General features: G+C 41.6%; 2 long non-coding RNA genes across 3 annotated transcripts; one reads left to right on the plus strand and one right to left on the minus strand.

Moving 5' to 3' along the window:
• Window positions 1–5,645: 5,645 nt before the first annotated feature.
• On the minus strand, window positions 5,646–22,826 carry LOC131810113 (uncharacterized). The gene is made up of 4 exons (XR_009345410.1): window positions 22,747–22,826; window positions 18,295–18,341; window positions 11,066–11,230; window positions 5,646–8,239 (listed from the first exon to the last, which is right to left on the minus strand). It is a non-coding gene; the product is annotated as an uncharacterized LOC131810113 (long non-coding RNA).
• Window positions 9,210–20,523, plus strand: LOC131810114 (uncharacterized). Of its 2 annotated transcripts, XR_009345412.1 has the most exons (3): window positions 9,210–9,355; window positions 15,177–15,284; window positions 20,277–20,523. It is a non-coding gene; the product is annotated as an uncharacterized LOC131810114 (long non-coding RNA). The 2 variants fall into 2 exon arrangements; XR_009345411.1 differs by lacking the exons at window positions 9,210–9,355; window positions 15,177–15,284 and adding an exon at window positions 18,141–19,620.
• Window positions 22,827–23,419: the final 593 nt, after the last annotated feature.

Here is a 23,419-nt window from a genome sequence, read left to right on the forward strand (position 1 = left end):
TCTAATCACCTCCCTTGTTATGTGCTTGGCAAGCATGCTTACAGAGAAGGGGCTCAGCTTTCTGGAGTTCTGGCTGTTCTGCCAGATGGAGCCTGGCTCTAATGGAAGCCAGTGCCGAGAGGGCTCCTGGGATGCAGCGGCTGAGGTACTGGCCCACCTGGGTACCGTCCATTCAAATAAAAGGTTTTGGTGTATGCAAGTGGATGCTGCTAGTGCCACTGGGGGCTATGTGTATGTCTCTGCACGTGTGTGTGGTCACAAGCTTTTCGCTTTCTTTTTGGTACTGAATTTAAGGAATGACCTTTTAAAAACCACCTTTATATATTTGAGCTCTCTGAGGAGTAGAACTATCATTAAAGGCATGAAATCACGGACTGTATTTCATTTCAGTGACCCGGAGTTGGACAAATTTCCCCCACTCCCAGCCTTTCTAATAGAAGCCCTGCACAGGTCAGCTTCAAGGCCTTCATAAGACTTTGTTCTTTGTCAGGGAGGAAAGGACTTTAAGGCTCCTTTATCTTCCTCCTTTCTCAGAAAGTGCCAAGGTGAGACAGCACCACAAGCCAAGGTAGGGTTTCCATCTCAAGCCAGGTCTTTCCTGCACCCTTCCACCTCTGCCAAGGGTTACCTGCTTGACACAATTAACAAATACCAGTTGTGCTTTATCTTACCTAAGTTAAAATATATCTGCTATATGTCAGCATTCTACTAAAATGTATCTATATACTTCTATTAAAAAGCATTGCTTTAATTCAGTACTGAGTGATGTCTACATTTATAGGGCCATGATTTTCCATGCTTTTAAAAACCTAGGTGCATAGAAAAATCAGATATGTGATGAGCTGAACTTTCAAAACTGATAAAAACTGGGCAGTCATTTGAATTGCAAAGGAACACTTCAGTTTATTCAAATATTTCTTTAAAAGTAATAATAATGTCTTTACATTTGCGTAGTGGGAAAGGCTTTGCAGATGTCTTTCACATACATTATCTCATTTGCTCCTCTCAGCATTCCTGGGGAACTAAATGGGGTAGTGACTATTATCTGCATGCTTTATGGATGAGAAAAATATAAAGCATCCTTAGCACATTTGAAATGTAATTATCTTTACAAAAAGTCAACTCATCTTTGCGTTAGGATGTATAACCTATTGTGAAAATGATGCCTACTTGTATTTGCTCATATGTACAGAGAGTTAGTGTCTTGGTTATCTCTTGCCATGTAACAGATTACTCCCAAACTTAGTGGCTTCAAATATCATTTTATTCTACCTCACTATTTTTTTGGTTAATAGTTTGAATAGGGCTCACATGGGTGATTCCTCTATTCCTTGTGGAGTCAACTAAGATCACTAGGGACACTCAGCTGGCAGATGAGCTAGTCTGGAGATTCTAAGATGGCTTCATTGACAAACTTAGGGCCTTAGCTGGAAGACTGATTTTGGGTGAGACTGTGAATCAGAGTTCTTACATCTAGCCTCTCCAACATGTTATCAGGGTAGTTGGGGATTCAGAGCTCCCAAAGACATCTTTTCAAGAGAATGTAAGAGGAATAATGTAAGGCCTGGTTGGGTTCAACCACTGGCTTTGCATCACTTCTGCCATCTTTTATTCTGTTAATCAAAGAAAACCATGAAGCACACCCAGACTTAAGGAGAGGGGATATGCACCCAATCTTCAATGAAGAGGTATCAGAGAATTTGTGGCAGTTTTAATCTGCCACAATCCATTCTTTGGCCATTGATTATTCACATTCATTCCCTACTAAAAATATATTCACCTTCTCCAAAGAACCCCTAAATTCTCATCCATGATAGCCCTGGGACCGAGGTATGAAGATTAGGTTTGAGATCCAGGAGCTTTTCATCCAAATCAGGTACAGTTGTGGGTGAGACTCTCCAACTGCAACTCCAGTAGCAGTTACTGTCCTACCTTCTGAATATCAGCAACAGTCCCTTGCAGTTCCCTCCAGCTTTCACTGCCAGTGTCCTCAAGTTCTTTCCAGCTTCTGCCCACTGTCTGGTTCCAAAACCACTACCACATACTTCTGGTTTTTATTATGGCAGTATTCTACTTCTGGGTATCAAATTCTGTTCCCATCATCTACTGCTGAATAATAAATTATCCCTAAACTTAGTAGCTAAAGTAAGAACCATTTTTATTATATGAGGATTTTATTGCTCAGTTTAGTGATACTTCTGCCCTATCCTGAATTGAATGAGTTCCCTAAGCAGACTTCAGCTGGTGAATGAGCTTGTCTGGAGGGATCAGGAAGGCTTCACTCACATAACTACCACTATGGCGGTGTTGCCCGGAAGGTGGGGCTCAGCTGCAATGGTTGACTGCAGTGTCTATATGTGGCCTCTCCAGCATGGGGACTTTGAGGTGATAGGACTTCCAATATAGTGATGCAGAGTTTCCAGAGAGAGCATTCCAAGAGATAGGATGAGGGAATTGTCAATTTCTTAACTTTTGCTTTGTTCTATTTTATATTCTATAGTCACAGAGCTCACCCAGATTCGAGGGCATGGGATATAGAACCCCATGTCAAAAAATTATTAGTAGTACAGAAAAATAATGTCTAGCTTTTTATTTCAAATTATTTACTAATATGTCTAAGACTGCCTGACTCAATAAACTAATTCATGATTAGGAATTAGATGTTCGAGGTCTTGGTTCCATTTCTCCCATCACTTGGCTATGTTTAGGTTGAGGTAGAGGATCTTTGCGTTTCATTTTCCATCATAGACAAAATGAAGATGAAGATAACTCTTGGTACCCACCAGGCTTATGTTGTGTCCACTTAAAAAAAAAAAAAATCAGGGACACCTGGGTGGCCTAGTCATTAAGCATCTGACTTGGGCTCAGGACATGATCCCAGGGTCCTGGGATGGAGCCCCACATGGACTCCACACTCAATGGGAAGTCTTCTTCTCCCTTTCCCTCTCCCTCTACCCTTCTCCCCACTCCCTCTCCCAAATAAATAAATAAAATCTTGTTTTAAAACATCAGTATTCCAAAAAGGACTCTTGAAAGTGCTCCAGGAAGTAGAATAATAAATTATTATAACTAACTGGACCATTATACATTTACCATATTTTTCTCTTAAGAGAGAAAATTGGGTCTTAGTATTGGGTAGGAGTAACAGAACCACATAGGAGTCTGGTATTTCAAGGTTCACACTTCAAAAACACGATCCCAAGCCATTGCATGCATTTCGACTGTTCCCATACGCCAGGCAGGCAATGTACATTTTCTCACCGAGTCTTTGCAACACTTCTTTGAGTAGGTACCATTAGTAACATCTTAATCATGTTTTCTGAAACATTTTTGTTCTGGAGTTTAAATTCTAACACATCTTTTGCATATTTATACATAATACATCTTAAAAGAATCTAATGAAAACTTTAGTAGAGTCTGTAGGGGTTTTGTTTAAATTCTATGGAAATCTTTCCTTTTTATTTTATACAAAGATTCTTGCAAAATGAGATAAAAGCAGATTTATGAAGAAATCAAAATGATATAACTAAGGAAGAGAAAAAATAAAAGCTGCAGAAGAATGAGCAGAAGCTAGTTTTACTTACCAATGCCAGAAGGAAGATGAGGCTGTTGGTACTGTGGAAGAGTGGTGGGCTGGAGGCCAGGGCTCCTGGCCCTGTTATGCTATTAACTAGAAACTAGGTGTGCAACTTTGAAATTTTCTTCCATCCTCTAGGCCAAGAGTTTCTTTTGGTGTCAAATGAGAGGGTGGAAGTAGATGAACTCTAAAGCTCATCTCCACTTTAATATTGTTTTATCATGCCGAGAAAAGGGATGGAACCCTAAATAAACACAAATACATGCCCTTATCAAGGAAGTAAAGATGTGGATTAGAAGATAGGTCTGGGAAGTGATGAGAGAGAGGAGAGAGAGACAGAGAGAGAGCAACGTATGGAATTTTGACCTGGCAAATTGTAAGTATAGAATGACCATAGCAACTGAAAAACAAACCAGCAGACAAGGAAGGAAATCAAGATTTTATATATATACAAACATACATATATGTATCTAATATATATACCATATATATATATACACATATATAAAATATTTTTAAACATATGAAAATATATATACATATTTTGAAAGGTATTATTTATTTATTTCATGGAGAGAGAGAGAGAGAGAGAGCAAGCCCTCATGTGAGAGAGCACCAGCAGGGAGAGAGGCAGAGAGAGAGGTATAAGCAGGATCCCTGCTGAGTAGGGAACCAGAGAGGAACATGGGGCTCCATCCCAGGACCCCGGGATCATAACCTGAGCTGAAGGCAGATGCTCAACTGACTGAGCCACCCAGGTACCCTAAATATATATATATACTTCCCTTCTCATTTGCTGGTTTGTTTTGTGTGATTTTATATGTGTGTGTGTGTGTGTGTGTGTGTATGTATTCCTGGGTATGTATATACAGATTCCAGCCACCATGAAGGCAATTTGTTAAAAAAAGAAAAAAACCAAAACAAAAAAAAAAAAAAAAAAGGAGAAAATTTTATTTATTCTTTCAACAAACATTTGTTGTGCTTTCTATGTGCCAGGCCCTATTCTGGATATTTAGGGTGCAGTAGTTAACAAAAAATCTCTGCCCTCATGGAACTTACATTCCAGGTTGAGGAATACAGGTGATAAACACATGACCTAAGTAAAGTATGTGATCTGTTAGATAATCGTAAGTGCTCAGCGGAAGAATGAAGTGGAGAAGGAGGATGGAACATGTTGAGTGGGTTTGTGATATCAGATAGCGTGGGAGACCTCCCTGGGTAATGTGACGGAAGTCAGCAAATAAGCTGTGGTGACTGCTTCCTATTTCACGGAGAAAATGAAAGTGCTTAGAAGAGCATTGCAGACAGAGGGAAGAGCAAGTGCAGAGGGGCTGAGATGGAGCATGCCTGATATGTTTGAAGAATAATGAGGAAGCCAGTATAGCTGGAGCGGAGTAAATGAAGAAAAAGGCCGTAGGAGGGAAAGCGGAGGAAAGACGCTGTGAAGATGTGGAGCAGAGTGCCATCTGGCAGGTTTTAGTGAAACACCTTTATTGACATGTAGAGAATAGACTAAAAATGGAGAAGGGCAGAAAAAAGAGGAACAGTCGGGTGGTTACTGCACTAACCCAGGCAAGAGATGATGGTGGCTCAGACTAGTATGTTTGCGGTAGAAACAATGAGAAGTGTTAGGATTCTGGATATATTTGAAGATAGAGTGAATAGAATTTGCCAATGGTTGGGATGTGGGGTATGAGAAAAGAGGAGTCAAGGAAACCTCAAGGGGTTTTGACTTGAGCTCAGACTTGCCAATTGCCGAGTAGGAAAGACTATGGGAGGAATAGTCTTGGTCATAGTGGTGGTGGAGCTACAGAAATCTATTTATTTATTTATTTATTTATTTATTTATTTATTTATAATGAACATAAAATGTATTATTTGCCCCAGGAGGAATAGTCTTGGTCATAGTGGTGGTGGAGCTACAGAAATCTATTTATTTATTTATTTATTTATTTATTTATTTATTTATAATGAACATAAAATGTATTATTTGCCCCAGGGGTACAGGTCTGTGAATCTTTAGGTTTACACATTTCATAGCATTCACTGTAGCACATACCCTCCCCAATGTGCCTAACCCAACCACCCTTTCCCTACCCCCCTTCCCCCAGCAAATCTCAGTTTGTTTCTTGAGACTGAGAGTCCCTTATGGTTTGTCTCCCTCCTGATCCCATCTTGTTTCATTTTTTCCCTCCTTACCCTCCAAGGCCTCCCACCCTGCCTCTCAAATTCCTCCTATCAGAGAGATCATATGATAATTGTCTTTCTCTGCTTGACTTCTTTTGCTCAGCATAATACCCTCGAGTTCTATCCATGTTGTTGTAAATGGCAAGATTTTGTTTCTTTTGATGGCTGCATAGTATTCCACTGTATATATACTACATCTTCTTTATCCATTCATCTGTTGATGGACATCTAGGCTCCTTCCATTGTTTACAAATGACATATCAGATAAAGGGCTAGTATCCAAAATCTATAAAGAACTTATCAAACTCAACACCCAAGGAACAAATAATCCAATCAAGAAATGGACAGAAGACGTGAACAGACGTTTCTGCAAAGAAGACATCCAGATGGCCAACAGACACATGAAAAAGTGCTCCACGTCACTCAGCATCAGGGAAATACAAAATCAAAACCACAATGAGATACCACCTCACAACTGTCAGAATGGCTAAAATTAACAAGTCAGGAAACGATAGATATTGGCAAGGATGCAGAGAAAGGGAACCCTCCTACACTGTTGGTGGGAGTGCAAGCTGGTGCAACTACTCTGGAAAACAGTATGGAGTTCCTCAAAAAGTTGAAAATAGAGCATTACTGGGGATTTACCCTAAAGATACAAATGTAGTGATCCGAAGGGGCACGTACACCCAAATGGTTTATAGCAGCAATGTCCACAATAGCCAAACTATGAAATTCATTTTTATTTTTATTTTTTACAAGATTCTATTTACTTATTTGAGAGAGAGAGCCAGCATAAGTCAGGGGGAGAGGGAGAAGCAGGCTCCCCACTGAGCATGGAGCCCAGTGTGGGGCTTGATCCCAGAACCCTAGGATCATGACCTGAGCCAAAGGCAGGTACTGAACTGACTGAGCCACCCAGGTGCTCCTGAAGTTTAGTTTTAGATGTGTCACCTGTTAGGTGCTTATTAAATATCTAATCCATGCATGTATCATGTATTATGGATACATGGGTAGATTTCAGGAGAGAGGGGCAGGCTGGAAGTGTAAATGCATTCAAGCCATGAGGTTGGATCAGCTTCTCAATAGAATAAGCATAGATAGAAAAGAGACAGGGCCCAAGGATTGAGCCTGGAAACTCCAATGCAAAAATGGGGACAAACATCAAGAATAAACAAAGAGGAATGACCAGAGAAGTAGGATAAAACCAAAGAAGCAAGGAGTCTTGGAAGTTCAGTGGGCGTGGAAAAGTATTTCAGAGAGGAGACGGTGATTGTGTCCAATGCTGATGATTGATTGAGTGAGATGAAGACAGAGAAATGGCCACCAGCTTAGCAAAGAAGAGGTCTTTAGGACACTGATAAGAGGGGTGATTCCAGAGAGGTCCAGGTGAGAGGCTGATTGTAGTAATTTTGAGTAAGAATGGGAGGAGAGAAATTGGAGAAGAGAGTATGGACACTCTTTCAAAGGATTTTGCTCTGAAGGAAATGAGATAAAGGTAAATAGCTGGAGGGGAACTGTAGTAAAGAGAGTTTTTACAAAACATACAAGACAATGACACATTTGAACATTGAAGAGAGTCATCTATTTAGAAAGAAAAGAGACAATTTCTGGAGCAATGTCTTTTAGTAGGTGAGTTTTCTGGGAACTAGTGGCAGGTGGAGAGGATGGTCTTGACTCTGAGCATGGCAAGGAGAGAAGGTTGAGTAGATGGGCACAAATGGAGGGAGGAGGACTGATGACATGGTGGAAGCTGAGTGACGTTTTCTTGAGTATAGTCATTTTCTCAGTCAACTCGGAAGCAAACTCATCAGCCCAGAGTGAGGATGACAAATGTGTTTAGAGGTTTGAAGAGTGAGGAATGAGTATGAAGCCATTGTCTAGGGGAGTAGAAGAGTTATAGGACTAGGGGAATATAGTATTTGTGGAAGGTATTCAGGGCACCTTCTGAAGTGAATATAGAAATTTTTGGCTTCCTGAAGACAAATATGGTTGATCCTTTTCAAACTGGTAGTCTCAGATTAAGATATTCCTTGCAGTACCAATGGAGAGGAAAGGAAAGAACACCTGGAAGTTCATAAATGTCTTAAGTGGACACAGAACATAACCCTTCTTCTAGAACACACTTCCCTGGGATTTTTTACCATAACTTACTTCTTCATTCCTCTCCCCCGGGGTCCCCTTTCTCTGTTTCCTCAGTACAAGTTGAGATGTAGCTAGATCATTCACATATGGGTTCCAGGGAGTAGAACCACATCCTCTACCTGTTGTGTTTGTTTTATTTTTGTATCAGTCAGCTTTTTTTTTTTTGTTATTCTCCAGTAACAAACAACCCCTAGTTCTCAGAAGCTTGCCACAATCAGGATTTTTATCTTTCTTGTTACATGATGGCTGTAGGCCACTTGTAGTTCTATTCCACATATCTTCATTCTGGAATTAAAGCTGAAGGAGGAGTCCATATTCAGGTGATGTTATTTTCTGGGCAGAGAGAAAAGAGCAATGGTGGAATTAACCTGATGGCTCCCAGAGCTTCTGCATGAGACTTGTAATTGCCACTTTCACTCTCATTTCATTGGTCAAAGCATTGATCTACTTTGTTATTGGCTTTGTCATTGGCTCATCCTGATGTCAATGGGATAAGAAAGTATAAACTGCTTTTAGGGAGGAACAAATAATTTGGAACAATCATGTGATTAGCCACAAGCTTTTCCATATGTGACAAGAGAAGCCCCTTCTCAGGTAACACAATGGGTCAGATTGCTTCTTCCCAAATGGAACTGACATCTAGCCCTGAGGAATAACCTCAGGGTTATTAGATAGTTGGTATAAATTTCTGGGTGCAATTTTATGTTGGTATGGTAAATGAGATTATTTAGTTCTAGAATTTAGGAAATATTTTACTATCAGGGAGTAAGGTCAGATATTTCCTCACATACGTTATAGGTATTATAGTATTAAAATCAGCCATGCCAAGTTTTATAAGCTTATATATCTTATAAGCTAGAAAAGAGAGTTCTGTCCTGACCTGTCTTTTGAGATCTTCTTAAGTTCCATGACCAATTTTATAATAATAGAAATATAATACAGGAAAGAGCTCTACCTGTAAGTCAATAAAATAAAAATTCAGATAGAGAGTTCCATACATATTCCTTGTCTAGAAAGAAGAATTTTCTAGCTTGATAAAAAGCTGGCATATAGCTTCAAGACACTATGTAACCAAAGTCTATGACTCAGGACTTCCCATGCCAAGGATGGTGCCCTGAACGACACAGTGCGTTGCTCTGATTGCCTAGCCATGGACTCCTAGAGATGAGAAATTTGAGACCAGCCATGAAAGTATCAAGGTTGACATGGACACCTGGTATTTCAGTTTAAACATTTCCGTGTTTGGCTATTAACACAGAAGGAACCAGGGTCTGCTGCCATTTGTTCTCTAGTTTCATGTTAGTGAATCTTTTCCTCTTTGTTTATGAATATGTGACTCTGACAGCTGACAAAGGACATTCCAAGAACATAGCCAGAGCCAAATTGTGCACTGCTATGGGAATTTCTCACAGACTTGTCCAATGACCCTGCTCTGGAGAAAACACTCAGGTAATGCATTCCCAGTGGTGGCTAAGCTCCCCTCAACTCACCGCTGGTTCCCTCGTTAGGGTGTTTTTCTTTCTTTAGGTTTAATTTTTTAATGTATTTACTTTTTTTCCTAGCCCATCTCAACCTCCCACCACAGTGATTTTAGTGTCCGTGAGGGGGACTGGCTCGCCATCCCCAGAGACTGCCTTAGCTTTATTTTGAGTGCAGGCAGTTTGGAAAAATTACTTTCCCTTGCTGTTTGCACCACCACTGTCTTAACTCTGACTTGAGAATTCTGGACTTCTCACATTGGACTGAGGCTGAGCAGATGAAGATGCCTTCATCTTAAAGATGGAGGAATCACGTGACAATGAGGATGAAAGATTTGCCACCAGGTTCCCAGACATCGAAATGTGTTTTCCTTTGGTCTGTTGGTCTCAGATCTGTAAAATGTTTAACTGTGTAAAATTATAAGTTCGTCTGACTAAATTGGACAGATTGCAGGTAAAAACCCTCACTCCCTAAATCCCAATTGATCCCCTGGGCCATCCCTACTCCTTAAAAGTGTTATTATTACTATCAAGCCACAACCTCAAAAATTATTTCCCTTGGGAACACATACCTAACCCAGACACAGATTACTGTTTTTTGTTTGTTTGTTTTGGGGTTTTTTGTTTGGTTGGTTGTTTTTCCTTTTTTTTTTTTTTTTTTTTAAATCACTCAATACTCTTTTTCCGAGCTTTCTTATTTGTTTCTTTTTTCACAACTTATGTCTCATTCAAAATGGTATTGAAATGTTATGATCTCCATCGTCCTGTGTTTACTATCAGGTTGAACCGTATAAAATTGCCAGTATTCAGCTCTTTTTTATCCAGGAGTGTGGCCGTTTCCTATGGTCTTTGACCTAACTCAAGCAGAACGGGAGGGCAAATTGTAAAAACTTGCATGCAGAAGAATGCAGTTTATTGACCAAATTAATGGCAGCTCATTGATGATAGGTAGTAGAGTTGCATGTGTGTCCAAGCTTCCATAAGATCCTTTGTAAAATGAAGGTTAACTAGCATGTTAAGTGAGAATTTTAACTTGGAAGAGAATTTCAACTTCTAACAGGAAAAAAAAAAAAAAGCATATAACAGAGATGCACCTGTGCAAGTTCATATGCCCGCTCTTTTTGGGGTCTTTGGAAAAGCCGCCTTTCCTATCACTCTCTCTCTCTCTCTCTCTTGCTCACCCTCCCTTCCTGGCCTTGCACGGTCAGACTTTGGAAAAGAGCAGTCTACACTCACTTTCTCTATATTCTTCTTACTCACCGTGTAACACACCGTAATCTGGCTGCTGTTCCCAACATTCTGCTAAAACTATTTTTTGCCAAGGTCACTAATGAACTTTCAAGGGAAATTCAAGGGAAGCTTTTCTGTCTTTATCTTATTTAACTTCCCTGTTGCATTGGACAGGATGGGCCAGGATTTGCTTCTTAATACTTCGTCTCTTTCCCTGACTTTCAGTGGTCTCTCTTGGTCGTCATTCACTGTGTGTCCTAGTATCTAGTGTATTGTTGGCACGGGGAGGCACTTATGTAGCTTTGTTGAATAAATGAAGGCATGAATTAATGAAATTATTATTTTTTAGCTAATTATTAATTATTAGTCATTGCCAATAATCAGTGCAATATAGACTTCTAGTAACCTCTCTACCTACTGGCCAGCATACACATTTTTAGCAACATCTAACCTTCAGCATGCCACATTCTTCATCTTTCCATCTCAGAAATCCCCCAAGGTAGCTGGGGGCCAGGCAGGTATGACCGAGGAGGCTGCTGGTTCTTTTCTACGTGGATCCCTCTAATTCTGAGTGTTCTCAATATGCCGGGTCATCAGTCATGGTTTTTAGCAAACCCTGTTAGGAGAAAAGATTCATGTTCTTTTTTTTCCTCCCCAGGATGTATCACTTAGAGATCCAATAAACTGCATTCACAAATAGCCACTTGTTGCTAGCTTAGAGATACGACCTGACGAAATGATAGGGGAAAAACCCAACACCACACTCCGGGAGAACAAAAGCAATGCGCCAACAGAAAATGTGACACACGCACACACTTTATGCATGTTTAATTTCTGTTGTTTTGGTTGGAAAACAGCTGCAGGTGTCCTCTAATTATAACCCCATTTTCACAAATATCAACTGTCATATTTAATCTGTTATATTCACCATATAGCCTACTGTTAGAGCACATTTCTTTCATTACAAATTTAGTAGCAGAGTTTCAAATGCACAAGCTAACATTCAGGCTAGTCAATTAATGCATTATTTACAAGTTAAATGTTATTAAAAACAGGTTCTTAATTTGCTAATGATTTAGTAGACCCAAGGCAATATTCCAATTTTTTTTTTTTTTTATTGAAAATGGAAGAACATTTAGAACAGTTGGGCTGGGGAGGGATGTCAGGAATATTTCAGGCCCCCTCACTACTTTCTGAGTCTCTCTTCTGCTTCCTTCTTTATTGTGTGTTGTTTTTGCCTGTAATAATCAATTGCAGCATGAGTAAGAAGAAAGACACAGGAAAAATAAAAACAGTGTAAGTACTATTGTGAGCGGTGTTTTTAAAAGCCACCAGGCAGTTTGGAATGACTCAATACACATGTTCACCATACAATTCAGCATATTTTGATTTACAGTGCTGTTCTAACAGCGCAGCAGGTTAGGAAGGTTAGAAGTCAAGGAAATTAAAGGTTATTAGCATTCCACTGTTGTCAGGCTATACGAGTGGATATATGTCTTTTCAAATACACTTTGAAAAATGAAGAGTTCCTGAGGTTCAAGGGCCTCAGAATCATCAGCACAATTTGGGTTTTGTTCTGTTTCAATTTGTTCCTTCTTTATAGTTTGACTAGATCATGATCCAAATCCATAGCTTTCATGTTTGGTCATTCCATGACATGCTACTTATTTACAAAAGATAACATGGGGCGAGATCTTTGGTGACAAGGGATCCTGGCTGTGTGGAGCTGGTGACTCTGTCTTCATGCCTTTCTCTCCATCTTTCTTCCTGGCTTAACGCCATCCCTTTTCTCCACCCTGGTTCTCCCTTGTTCTCTTCTACCTTTTTTTTTTTTTCTTTTTTTGCAGGGGGTTGTGCAGAGGGAGAGGGAAAGAGAGAGGGAGAATCTTAACCACCGAGTAGTGAGTACTGAGCTCCAGCCCCCAGCACTGAGCCTGACATGGGGGGGGGGGTGCAGTGCAGAGGTTAAAGGTCATAACCCTCAGACCAAGAGCTGAGAAGAAATCAGGAGTCTGATGCTGAACCGATTGAGCTACCCAGGTGCCCTGACCTTGTAAAAAACTTAACAAAGTTTCACCTTCTTCATGAAATCTTGTCAAGATGACATCTAGTTTGTAAGACTCTTTTCCATCCCTGATTTCTTTCTCATGTCTCTGTCACATGATCACTCATTCAAATGTGCCTTACCCTGCATTTTCTCTAGTTGTTTGTCTGTCAGACAAACTATAGAGTCAGAAAGACCTGCCACTCGATTGGTGGTGTGACCTAGGGCAAAGTATTTCTTTCCTCTTGGTCTCCCTTTTCTCTTCTCTGAAATGAAGATAAAAACCCTTAGTTAATTGTTGTGAGAATTGGTGAGATTGTATGTGGGAAGAACCCAGCTAAATTGTAGAGCCAACATGCGGTGGCTCTTGTTGCCATAATGAAATAAGATAATTTGTATAAATCTCCTAGCATAGTGCCTGGCTCATGTTTGGCACTCAGTGAAATTTCATTCCCTTTGGTACAATAAATAGGTCATAAGCACTTCTTGTTTTCATTTTCACTGAGAGTAAAGTTTTCTCAAGGGCAAGACTAGATTTTTTTTTTTTTTTCATGCTCTAGTTTATGTGGATTAATGTTCTACCCTTCATATTTTGGAAGGTATGTTATCTCAGAAGTTCCAGGTGGAGTTGAGTGCCCACTGCCCGCATCAGCGGCCCAGGCAAGGCCCTTGGTTATCCCTTGGGTCATTCTCCGTATTCCCTCCACTTCTTAGGGATCATCTTCCAAATAAACTACCAACATCCAAAGCTCTTGTCTCAGGCTCTCCTTTTGGGGAAATCCAAAAGAAGTAAGGAAAAGATTCAAAAGACAGAGGAAGACAATGAATTAAACAATGGCCAAAATAGCAAAAGAAATTTCCAGGTCGCCCAAGGCAGTAATGACAGGGGAATGTCAATAGAACAAAGCCAAGAATGGAATTCACTCATTCATTTATGTAAAAAACTGTGTATTCAGCACCTAGCATGTACCCCAACAGATAGGGTCTTTTTGCCCCTGTGGCATTCATAATGTAGTAAAGGGACAGGTAATAAACAAATCAACAAGCAAAATTAGGTCAAGAAGTGATAGCAGCTCTGAAGAAAAAAAGGCAAGGTAAGAGTTAGACTGTGTGCAGGACCGATAGTGTGATTTATTTAAAGAGAATCAAGGCCTGTCTGGGAAAGTGATACTTGAACAGAGACCCAGTTAGAGAGAGAGTGCCCCCCTTTTGTCCACTGCCTACTGTCTTCTCGGGTGAAAGTGGAAAACAAATGCATTCTAGCCTGTGGATGGGCTGATAAGAGAAGATCCAATTCCTGCTGGTTGGAAAAAAATGGGGCATGGAGACTTCTCAGGGCAGTCCTCCAAGCAGAGTGCTGGGCTCCAAAATGGCCCTGAAGACCCTACCTTGGCAGCTCTTGTGCAGCCTTTCCTTCAGGAATTCCACAGCCCTCCCCTCCCCCCGCAGCCTTTGATCTTCTCTCTTAACTCTTCTTTGGTGTGTCCTTCTTTTCTATATCTTAAATAAAAAGAATGCCCTTACTCATAGACAATGTTAGGGTACATACAGAGCATACCTCGTCTCACTTAATTTCCACACAACTTTGTCCATTAAGTGCTTTCATTCTTATTTTATAGATGAGGAACTGGGACCTGGGGGTTTCACTTGGGACCACCCAGCTAGGTCCGAGACTGAACTCAAACTCAGTCGTTTGGCTCCAACCCAATATTTGTTTCAGTGCTGAGTGCATAAACCACTTAACCGATTTTTACCCCTTCCTGTGCCACTGCCACCCACCAGTCCCCATGGCAGCTGACGTGCATGGGCTGATTGGCTCCTCCTTCTATAGGAGTCCATCATTCTGACTTTCTAGCAGATCTCAGTAAGCCCAGAGGTTTACTTTTTTTAAATTTTTAATTAATTTATTTATTTTGGGGGAAGATTTGATTTTTAAGTAACCTCTATGCCCCGTGTGGGGTTTCAACTGGCAACCCTGAGATCAAGAGTCGCATGCTCTCCTGACTGAGCCAGCCAGGGTCACCAAACCCAGGGGTTTCTAACTATAAAGTCTGAGGAGAAATCCTTTCAAGAGATTCATTCTTTAGTATTCCAGCCTCGCACAGCTGCTCTACTCTTTTTTTTTTTTTTTTTTTTTTTTTAAGATTTTATTTATTTGACAGAGATCACGAGTAGGCAGAGAGAGAGGAGGAAGCAGGCTCCCTGCTGAGCAGAGAGCCCAATTCAGGCTGGATCCCAGGACTCTGGGATCATGACCTGAGCTGAAGGCAGAGGCTTTAACCCACTGAGCCACCCAGGCGCCCCGGTGCTCTACTCTTGACTGGGTTTTCTCGCTGCCATATTAGAATTAACAACATTTTTCTTACAAGTAATAATTAAATCTAGGTGTGTGCTAAGGTAGCTGATCCGTAATTCTCCTCCTTTTAAGAAAACATGAAGTGAAATTTGATGTAATTGTTCCTGGATCAGTTCCCCTTTGCCTAGAGGACTGTTCGTTTTTGTTTTTGTTTTCTTGCAGGACTTTGCACTGGATTCTGAATCTGAAAGACTTGATCCCTCAGCAATGGCTTCTTTAACATCTGTGGGAACTCAGAGGGGATTTCCTCTGCTGGGGACTTTGCTTACGGTACCAGGCTGAGTGGGGACTCTTCCTTTGTGTTGCAGTCAGAAACTGTACAATTTTATTTCTTTTATCTTTTTAAAGATTTTGTTTATTTATTTGGCAGAGAGAGGGAGAGAGCACAAGCAGTGGGAGCAGCAGGCAGAGGGAGAGCGAGAAGCAGGCTTCCTGCTGATCAGGGAGCCTGATGTGGGGCCTGATCCTAGGACCCCAGGATTATGACCTGAGCCAAAGGCAGACACTTAACCAACGGAGCCACCCAGGCATCCCTTGAAATTGCACAATTTTTTAAAAGTTTAAAACCCAATGCTCTATGTCAGCCTCTCAAAGAATACATGGGAAACTACTGCACTTTTTGGAACATTGCTCTTAAAATGTTGGAAATTAAAGATGACGAATGTCCACTTAAGGTCATTTCTTCCAGCATATAGGTTGATAATGCTGAACATTTTAAAAGTTTTGGTGTTTTGTTTTGTTTTGTTTTGGTGCACAAACTCTCCAATGAATAATCTTCATTTATCACAGGAACTCAGTGTGAGGTAGGTATTTTTCCAATTTCCATTTTATGCTTCAGTAGCACATTCTACTTCCCCTTTTAAGACACTGTACTCATTTTTAATGATTTTAACAACTCAGCTGTTGTACCTATTTGTTCAATATGTGGAGTTGAAAAGGCAAATTCTTGAACCAGACAGACAGTTAGGATTCTTGGTTCTGAAAACTGTCCTAATGCCTCCCTGCCTCAGTCTCCTCATCTGTAGAATGTGAATAATGACAGAATTGGCTTCATAGGATTGTTCTGAGTTTTAAGAGTGATCATGTGGGGCGCCTGGGTGGCTCAGTCAGTTAAGCGTCTGCCTTTGGCTCAGGTCATGATCCCAGGATCCTGGGATCCTGTCCCTCATGGGGCTTCTTGCATGGTGGGAAGCCTGCTTCTCCCTCCCCATCTGCCTGCTGCTCCCCCTGCTTGTGCTCTCTCTCTCTGGCAAATAAATAAAATATTTGAAAAAAATAAAAGTGATCTTTTGAGCAGTGCTCGGTGTGGTGCCTGGGATACCGCAAGCATGCCACAACTGTCAGCGGTTGTCAAGATGCCCTTGTTCCATAATAAATAGGTGGCCATCTGTCAGGGGTTGCCAGGGACAGTCCTGATTTGCCAGTTGTCTTGCCGTAATCAATAGTGTCCCCCGGTGCTCCAAAAAGTGATCCCGTTTGGAAACACTATAGAAATGGTGGTACTGATAAGTGGTTGCCTGGGTGAGGGAAGGGAAACTGGAAAAATCAGAGTAAGGTTAGTGGACAGTATCAACGTCTACATCTTGGTTGTGATACTGTGCTGTTGTTTTACAAGCTGTTACTGTTGAGGAAAACTGGGAAGGAAGTATACAGCATGTCTCTGTATTATTTTTTTCAATTCTGTGTAAATCTGTAAGGATTTCAATACAAAAAGTTTAGTTAAAAGAAGAAGAAAACAAGTCCCAATATGAAAGATAAATAATCATATGGTCATCCCAGAAACTGTTATTTTCCCACCAAGACATGACCACCTTTTATGAAAAGAACTGCCATTGGCTCCCTCTATTTACTGGGTTTTATTTTTTATTTTTTTAAATTTATTTTAATTTTTTTTAAAGATTTTATTTATTTATTTGACAGAGAGAGATCACAAGTAGGCAGAGAGGCAGGCAGAGAGAGAGGGGGAAGCAGGCTCCCCTTGGAGCAGAGAGCCCGATTCAGGACTCGATCCCAGGACCCCGAGATCACGACCTGAGCCGAAGGCAGTGGCTCAACCCACTGAGCCACCCAGGTGCCCTGGGTTTTATTTTTATCCATAGTACTTACCTCCACTTGACAACAACTCTGTTTAGAATGTCTACTACAAAGCCTACTACGTGTCAATGAACGAACAATACATCAATGAACAAACTCCTTGTAGAGCTTATATTCTACTGGAGGAAAGAAATAATAAACCAGAAAATAAACAAAAAACATAACTGATGAATTATGTAGTATTGAAAACTGATAACCATATTGGAGAAAGAATATAGAGTAGATGTATTTATTAGCCAAGGTTCTTCAGAAAAACTGAACCAACAGGATCTATAGAAATATTTATTATAAGGAAATGGCTAAATTAGCTCACATGATAATGGAGGCTGGGAAATCCCAACACATGCAGATGGCAAGCTCTTGACCCAGGAGAGCTAATGGTAGAGTTCCAGTCCAAGTCCAAAGGCTGGAGAAGCAGAAGAGTTGATGGCATAAATTCTAAACTGAAAGCTAACGGGCTCAAGACCCATGAAGCCTCACTGTTTCAATTCGAGTCCAAAGGCAGTCAAAGCAGTCAAAACCTGATGTCCCTGTTCCAAAGTGGTCAGGAAGGAAGATTTCCCTCTTTGTGTTGGGAGGGTCAGACCTTCACCTGATTGGAAGAGGCTCGTATCTACTGGGGAGAGCAATCTATTTTGCTTGGTCTACTGACTCAAATGTTAATCTCAGCTAAAAACACCCTCACACCCAGAATAACGTTGGAGCAAACATGTGGTCGCCTCATGGCTCAATTAAGATGACACATAAAATCAACTAGCACAGCAGGATAAACGGAAATGGATATTGGGTCATGGTTAAAATTTTGAACAGGGTGGTCATGTTGCCTTTTTGGGAAATGAATGGATGAACAAACACTTGAAGAAGATGAGCCACTTATTGGCCTATTATTCAAATTTCCATATGATTTTGAAATGAAATGAAATGAAATGAAAGCTTTATGACTCCAGAGATTTAATTTTTTATGATTATATTCCCAACATAATACCTAATGCTTATTAGGTCCTCAAAAGTATTTGTTGGGTCCCTGAGTGAAAGATCAGGGGTGGGGACTGTGGTCAGCAAGGGGGTTTTATCTCTCATCCTCAGCACAGTGTTTGACACATCTTTAGCCATTGATAAGTATTATTTTATTGTTGCTATGATTATTAATAATAGATAATAAATGCCATCATGCACACAAGCTTACTTTTTTGTTTGCTGTTGTGTCCTAGCTCTTCAGCATCAGCACTGTGCCTGGAACACATGGAATAATTAGTCAGTAATGACCATTATGGCTACGGGCTCAGGTATAGAGGTGGAGAATTGTGACATGGCATGGCTCGGCCATGGTCCCAAGGCCAGAAACCAGCAGGGCTGGGCCTTCACATTGATTTTCCAACTCTCAAATTGCAGTCTTTCATCTATATCCACAGCCTTTCTGTCACACACCCTGCTTGCCCTTTATGCATTCACACCCGGCTGTGCTGTGACGTCCACCTGAGTGACAGGCAGGCAGTTTACATTGTATTGTCAGTGCACACGCCTCCCCGAGGACAGCCATCTCCCCCAGACATCACAGGGTCAGGGGTCCAGACACGCCCTCACGTTAACACAGGGAGAGGCAACAGAACCTTCTGGGGACCACTGACTTTGTCAGACACCCATGCATGCATTTCAGTTTGAAAGACTCCACCGGGAAGTTGCAGACTTTTAAAACTAATTTGGTGTTTATTCAACTTTGCAATCACTTCTATGTACTATCTGTGTTTCACACACCGTGAAACGGCGCTACACTGTGCAATTGAATTAGTTGTACAGTGACTCAAAGGCATTAAACAATGACTTTGATATTTTAAGTACTGACTAGGAGGGATTTTTAATTCCTTCCTCATAATGAAAGCCACAAAAAAACCCAGTTACACAACCCTGGAACACTTATTCTCTTTTCTATTCTGGGTGGACCCCACTGAGACAGAAAAAAATCTCTGAGCATTTAGTTTGCTTAATGGCAGAAGAAAAATTAAACAAGCATAGACGTGCAACCTTAATGACACCCAGCAACACTAGAATAACAGTTCTGAGCTTCTAAAACCTGTTATTTAATATAATGGGTAAATCTTGTGGGAGCTTTTCAGGTGCTGCTGAGTCTGAACAAACAGCTACTTTGTGAGAAGGGGCGGGGGTAGAGAGGAAGGGCGCAGGCCCTGCTTGGCGCTCGTTGGCTTGGGAGGGTTTCAGGGCCCCGTTCAGGCCGGGCAGGTGCTGGCCAAGACCCAGCGCGGGCCGGACAGTCCCCAGGGAGGCCACGTTCCTTCTGGAAACAGCATGGTGCCTACTTGGGCCACATGTATCCTCAGCCCTGCCGGTGCTTAGGAGGAACTTTCACAACAGAGCCTCTCTGGAGATGGCATTGAAAGAAAGGAAGAAGAGGAAGAGAGAGAGAGAGAGAAAACAACTCAAAACAAAACCACAGCAAGTGAATTAGCGCCCTGAACCTACAAGCATTAGCCGGTAATAGTTCAGGGCAAAGCACGTAAGTGATGATTCACATCTGACAATAAATATATGAATAGCTGTTGAAAGCTTGTTTGATTTTCACAAAGAGGTTTGAACAAACATTCGTTTGTTCATTAGTCTTAAGCAACACTTTTATGGCGGGGGATGCATTAAACCTAACATATGTCTGCTACCGAGATATTGGGTGGTTTTAAAGATGAAGACACAAAGCCATGCATATCATTTTGTGGAGCAGCCTTGAACTACCTGTAATGGAGTGAGATACAGTTATTATGTATTAATGCTGTGAATCTTCATCCAGCGAACAGGCGAGAAGGACTGCCGTGTCTTTGGGGATAAAGACTTAGAGGGCCCCGTCCTGCCGTCGGTACAGAGTTTGCACAAACTCATTTTGTTGTTGTTGTTGTTGTTGCCTAATTTTTAAAAACGCGAGTGGTTTAAATCTGTTCCCCGAGGTAATTTATGCTAAACTAGTGTTCCAACACCATAAATTCCCCCCTTATGGCAATCTCTGCTTGGGTGTCAGGTTGGCCTAGGTTACTGAGCAAATGGCCGCTTCAAAATTTTTAGGGTAATTGCCTCTATAACTCGTTTAGCATGCGCCCTGTCAGGAAATCTCTCATTGTCACTGCCCCTCCTGTTCCCCATCTCCCTCCTCCTTCTTTTCCACAGTGTGGTACTGAAGACCCCTCTCCTGGGCAGAATGACAGTGGGCCTCTCCTCTTCTGCAGCACCTGCGTTTTGCTACCATCCCAGCATTTTCTCATGAATGGAAGGTCACACCTGATGAGGCCCAGAGGGTGGTGGTTTGGCGGAGCTCCCTGTGACCCGTCTCCATCTTTGCTAAAGAAGTCCTCGGTGGAGAGGACGTAGGTCGATTGGGATAAAATGAAGGGCAGATCCATAAGCCCAAACTCTTCCAATTTTGTTTTGTTTTGTTTTGTTTTACAAAGCCTGGGTTAGTTATTGAGGTCCACCAGAATGGTGAGAGTGATTTCAACGGTGTACTTTTATCCCTTCCCTCGGGGTCTCATGGGTGTGGACAGGGAGCCTTGGCAGGAGGGATGTCATTGGGATTAGGTGCTGGACACACAGCCTGGAGCTTCTATGGATAGGTGGCTCCGTATGGGTTTTTTTTCATCAAACTGCCTCATAAGATATGTTAAATACCCAGCTCCTAAATCCAATTCATTAATTATCTTGCTTAAAATATACTTCAAATAGATCACATTTGACATGGTATGTCACTGATAAAAGAAGGAAATGATAACCCTTAAAATCAATAAATGTTTTAAATTTATTTTACTTATTATGGTTGTCATAACATTTTGACATGGAGGGCTGATATGTCAACAATGCTGTTATCACGATGGAAAGCAATGGCATTGAACTGTCTCACCTTCCATGTTGCTGTTGCAGGGGAAAGTGGGCCCAGGGGGAAAATACAGCTAAAATCTCCAAGGAGGAATCTGCTGGTGGAGTCAATAAGGGTCATCACTGAATAAAGCAACCTGAGTGCAAAACAAAAGCCTGGCGAGAAAGTCCTCGCTCTAATCTGTTACCTTTCTCCCCGTGGATTAAAAAATAATCGGAGTTAAAAATGTATGGAGCGCTTTCTACGTGCCAAACCCTCTATCATGTATTTTAGCTCATTTCATCCTGTGAAGTGAGGTCCTTGTATCTCTGATTCACAGATGAGAAAACCGAGTTCTGCAAAGAATACATCGCGTGCCCAAGGTCACAAAGCTAGTAAGGGGTGGAGCCCGGGTTTTCATGGATCAGTGCCTGGTTCTACTCAGTCACCGACGCCAGCCGTGTTCTGTGTGGTTTGGAATTCCGATGGATTCTGGCCTCTGCTCAGCCTGACTTACTACCAGAAGACCACCTCTTTTCCAAGCCCTTCACCATCTCCAGCTGTGGGATGCTGATATAGTAGCAAAGGAACGTGGACCGTGGGTTGGGGTTTGCAAAATGCTTTCGTATTCCTAGAGAAGAGAGGCTCGGAGGCAACCAGCACTCTTTTCTTTGTCTGCAGGCTTTAGAGTCAAAGGCAATTGCAAAAAAGGAGCACTTGAGAGCGATGCCTTTTCTGCTAGTTAGGACACAAGTGAAACTAGATTTTTTAAAAGGCTAAATGTAGGTTTGACCCTGCTGGAACTGACTCCAAAGCAATAAGTAATTGATGTGACTTGGAATCCTTCAGAGCAGCAGTATTTTCGATGCCCAGCTAATTAAAGTTCAGCAAAGGGCTCCTGGTGGGCAGGGTCAATGTCTTCTGTCCCTCGGTCTCTGTGTTGTACAGAGTGGGTGCCTAACCAATGTTTGTTCAGTGTGCTTTTCATTCACAGCCAGCGATCAGCAGCTTGTTCATTTCTTAAGTCCTCTCCTTTCAACTGTTGATTGGTTTATAAAGTGTTTTTGTTTTTACTGGGGGGTCCACACCAACTCCTTAACAATTAGCCTTGGCAGCTAAAAGGTTTGTTTTACTGATATGTATTTACTGTTACTGTTACGGAAAAAGATCTGGGTGGGGCGCTGGGCATATAGCAGCACTGAATAAGATAGACAAATGTGGGAGCTAGACATCAGTGAACTCATGAAACAATTATTTAATTATTATGGTGGCAAGTCGTATGTTATAAGACTTTAGTAAAAACTGAAGGCGTAAAAGGTTATGGGTGCCCTCCTAGGAGAACTTGGCCCACACTGGGGCTCTAGGAAGGCTTTCTTGGGGAAATGATGTCTGAGCTGAACTGTTCAAGATGAATGAATATTAACCAGGGCAAGCAGACTAAGGGAATGATAGGAGGCAGGGTGTTAAATAAATAATCCAGAGAGAGAGAATGCATGGGTGAGACCACTTTGCTCAGAGGAAGCTCAGTAGTATTCAGAAACAGAAACCAGATCTGTTTGGCTGGAATGGGGCAGTTGGGGGGGGTGGGGAGGTGTGCGTTGAAGAGCAGGGCAGCAAAATGAGACTTTTTTTTTAAGCAGTTAAAACTTTTTGGTTGTGATAGTAAGGGCAATCTATTAGCTCAGAAACAGAAAACTCCAGAGGTAGGATGGCTCATGATCTCATCAGAGTCAAAACTTTATCAGAGTTCTCCATTCCTCCTTGGTTTTCTTGGCCCCAATCTCCTACCATGTGTTGACACGTGTCTCCTAAGGGAGTGAAAAAACTGCAACAGTTCCAGCCCTCATGCCTGCCTTCCATGCCACCTGGAAGAGAGAGAAATTTGTTAGATTCCTACTAACAAGCTGGAAGATTCACCCTGATTGGAGCAGTGCCCTCACATGGCAAGCCCTGAGCCACACCAGGTGTTGAAGGGGCCGGAATGGCGACCGAGTCTGGTCCGGAACAGGCGGGCTGTCTCTGGAGAGACAAGGGGTGAGTCAGCTTCCCTGGAAACACCGAGATTACAAAACAGAAGTCAAGGTTGCTGCAAACACAGAATGGATGATGGAGAGGCCACAGTGTCTAGCCTGTAGGGTTTGGGGCTTATGAAGACCACCAGGGATCATTAAAGGACTTTCAGCAAGTCAGTAATATCACTAGATTACAATGAGATGTTTAAAAACAGCGTTATGAACTCCATCTTGATGTTCCTAGGTCTATAGTTCCTAAGAAGATAATCACTGTCACGTAAATAAATCATTAGGTTAGCAATAAAAAGGCAAATAATTATTTTTTCCAGTGTTCCTAGTAATAATAGCAACTGTTAATTCTTATTAGCCCATCTACTGTTAATAATAGCTAATGAGAATAATGAACCAGCCACTCCGAACAGAGCTTTCCAAGAATTATTTTATATAAT

Source organism: Mustela lutreola, chromosome 10, assembly GCF_030435805.1.
Source record: "Mustela lutreola isolate mMusLut2 chromosome 10, mMusLut2.pri, whole genome shotgun sequence".
Lineage (NCBI taxonomy): Eukaryota > Metazoa > Chordata > Mammalia > Carnivora > Mustelidae > Mustela > Mustela lutreola.